The sequence below is a fragment of the Nicrophorus vespilloides genome, unplaced genomic scaffold (genome assembly GCF_001412225.1).
Source record: "Nicrophorus vespilloides isolate i.1.1-1 unplaced genomic scaffold, Nicve_v1.0, whole genome shotgun sequence".
NCBI classification, from domain to species: Eukaryota; Metazoa; Arthropoda; class Insecta; order Coleoptera; family Silphidae; genus Nicrophorus; species Nicrophorus vespilloides.
Window position 1 is genome coordinate 53,100 of NW_017097398.1, and position 3,596 is coordinate 56,695.

The 3,596-nt window shown below is 24.4% G+C and overlaps 1 protein-coding gene across 1 annotated transcript in view; it reads left to right on the forward strand.

The window, feature by feature from the left end:
• The first annotated feature begins 414 nt into the window (after positions 1–414).
• The window catches only part of LOC108559995, a 26,320-nt gene continuing 23,138 nt past the window's right edge, over positions 415–3,596 (forward strand). The window contains exon 1 of the mRNA XM_017917401.1: positions 415–462. The gene's annotated coding sequence lies outside the window, so the exon portion shown is untranslated. The remainder of the gene's footprint in view (positions 463–3,596) is intronic.

The following is a 3,596-nucleotide window of genomic DNA, read 5'->3' on the forward strand; positions in this document are numbered from 1 at the left end:
TGGTAGTCTCAGGAGCCGTGCGAATCCGATCCACAGGTGCGGAGATATTTCGCATTATTTACCTACTTCTTCGATGTGTAAAATAGCTCAATAGCAACGGCTGGGGTGATGCCTCAGATGGAATAACTGTACAAGAGCTGTGTCTGGGTCAGAAGGCGGTCGCATGGTGGGGCCTCAGAAAACTCCGCATGGTGTGTGGTTATAGTGGAAGACCATGAGACAGGTGAATTCCATTCTCAAACTGAACAGCGCGTAAGCTGGTGTGTGGTGTGCGCCCCTTTTTGCACTAATTTCACTATCATAGCTACTACTACTATACTACCACTACTAGCTCTACTACTACTACTTTACTAGTCTGCATCAAGTCATTACCGAGCGACGTCGGATTTTAGTGATCTGGACACGCAAAATATTGCTCGATCTAGAGCAGGATTACACTACCTGAGCTTTTATTTATAAACGGTATGTATATATTCAATTAATTTACGTTCACATATAACAAATATTTAATTTACATCCATAAATATTTAACAACAAAACACTAGAAAATTTTATTTATTTATTGTATTTTCTTCAATTCTAAGTAATGAAGTCCTCAATAAAAACCAAAGGCTACATAATTTTATAATAATTAGTTTAATATGGACAAAGAGTAAAAAATATATATTTGACTACATATTTTGGTGACATACATATTTTATGTAATCAATAAAAATTATCGGTGAAGTTCAATTTTAATATTATATTTGTAAATTACAAATATTTATTTTGGATCCATATCGATTTTCGAATTTAAGAAGTATTTTCTTGAAGTTTTACATGTTTTAGTGACATACATATGTAAGGAATAAAATAAGAAATATTACAAATCGATTGATTTATTTTGATAATATAAAATAAACAATGTTTTTTTAATATTCTTTTAATCTTTATGGCTAAAGTAGAGAATTGGCGATCTTCCAAATAATAGGCCAACATTTTATACACGAACGTAAATAAAATAAGTTTATATGAAATAATTCAATTCTAAATTTTATCAACATATTATAAATTCTAGTTTACACAAAAATCATTAACAGAACTGAAATTAGGTCAATTGCATTTATTACTCTTGTATGTTATTGCAAAAATCAAATATGAAATTAAATTAACAATGTTCGATTTATATTCAATAACAAATGTATATATTACAAATAATTTATAATTAAACTTGTTTTTAATTGTATTATATACAATAATACATTGCAGAGTGCGGATAATATTGCACCGGACTAATCGAGGACTTTAAACCCGCATAAAAAATAAACAGCACAAAAAAAAGACATCAATCGTTTGTGTATCAAACAATAATTCTGTATATTAATTTTTAAAATTTGTTTTAATTTTGTCAATTAAAATTTAGTTTGTCTTCAAATTTTCAAACCGGATTGATCGAAGCCGCAATATGCGAGGTACTGCACTATTATTATCGTAATATTTAGTATAAACTTTAAAAATATTTAATAAAATTTCAATTAATTCTAAACGAAAACCAATTTATACAATATAATTATAAGCAATTGAATTATATTAAATATATGTTGTGCGTCGTTAATTAGCAATTAAATATTTTCATATTCGTTTATTAATTAGTGATAAAATTAGGTCAATAGCACTGGACTGTTCCATTAAAGTGCATTTAACGAGTGGCGACGGTCGAGGTTTTTGAAGTGGTATTTATTTTTTTTTTAATTCTACACGGAAAAAGCTAACGTTTCGTTATTAGCCGTATAACAACAACACTTACTTAAACTGTACTTTTGCCAACGAGAAACGGTTGCGCCTGTTTCTTTATCTGAAAGTAAGAATCAAGTAAACCAGATGTTATATTTGTTGCTGTTAAAAATAATGTTTAAACATTTAACTTAATTTTTTTTTAATAATATTTCTTATTATCTTATTAACAAAATATGATTAAAATATTGGTATTAACAGAAAATAAATAAAAATATTAATTAAATGTTCAATTAACCTTAAATTTATTAAATAATATATGTATAATCAATTTAAAATATATATTATTACTTTGTATTGATTGACATTATTGGTAGATGCGCCGGGTAACATTATAGAAACATACTTATTTTATACTATAAAGTTTATATAATAAATTATTATGATACTATTTAAGCTAATTGATTTTCCTATTATAGTTATTGCTTTGGTAATATAAAATAATGATTAAATAATGTAGAATATCCTTGGTTTGATAATTTATAATTCGAATCTAACGAACTAGAAACGAAATCGCGATGATTTAAACTTTATTGAGAGTTGATTATTGCTGATATAACTAATATTTCTAAGAAATTTAGCTAAAATAATAATAATATAATATTGATGTAGCAATTTGCATGAATTTCTAATTGAAAATATTTAAATCTAATTATTTCTTTGATAGAAAGTTAAAATAAATTTTGAAAAAATGTAATTTAAAAATAGAAACGAGAATTAACTGTATTTATTTTTATTGTTAACTATACGATTATATTAATTTATATTAGACAAACGTGAATAAATTTGCAAGTTGAATTTTTGACCGAGAATTGGGTAAGTGTGCCTTTGCGGTTTTAAAATTGAAATATTGCCTTTGGCTCTATTCGGAGATTATAAATAATAAAAAAAATACGTCTCATCTTTTATTGGTCAATCATTAGAAAAAAATGGCCTGAGGATATTTTTTGTTGTTTGCTTTCTCAATAGACTCGTTTTGAATACAATTAGATTTCCAGTAGAACTATATTTATTTTTTATTGGAACGATTATCAACTTAAGATAAATTACTTCAGCTAATTATTTATCTTATTTGTACTAGATAAGAGTTTCGATTGATTTTTCAATATATACAAAAAATAAAAATTTAGAAATATAATTAAATTAAAAACTAATATACAGTTAGTAATTTTCGATTTCTATAATGCATAACATAAAAAAAATATATTAATTGAAAGTATTTTAAAATATTAAATTTCAATTAATATTAATGATGATATAATTATGTAATTATTTTGATAATAATATAAACTTGTATTAAAATAATAAACCGAGAGTTTCGTATGTATTTATTGAAATTTTGTAACAGTTTTTCGAATATGAATAATAGATGAAAGTATATAAATAGTTAACTTAATTTGCATATAGAATTTAAACAATAATTTAATGAAGAAAGAAAGTTTGTAAATTTGTCAACGAAAATAATATTAAAAAAGTGGCTAAATTTATGTCAGAATTTGGTTAAATAAATTAATGTGAGGATTTCGTATTTACAGTTGTCACCTTTACAGTAATATAACAAAACCGTTTTCTGTAGAAAAGCAAGTTTTAAAGGAATTAATATTATACTGTTCGTACTATTCATATTTAGATAGGTAATTTTTATAATACAAGTTATTTACATATTTCTAGATAATAATATCAGAAAATATAATAAAATAAACGTTTAATTTATACATTAATATTATATGAATTTGTAATAATGTTGAAGTGAATAATACGTATTCGTATTGTAATAAATTTAAAGTAAAATATTAAGATGAAAAACATAGAATATATTGTTT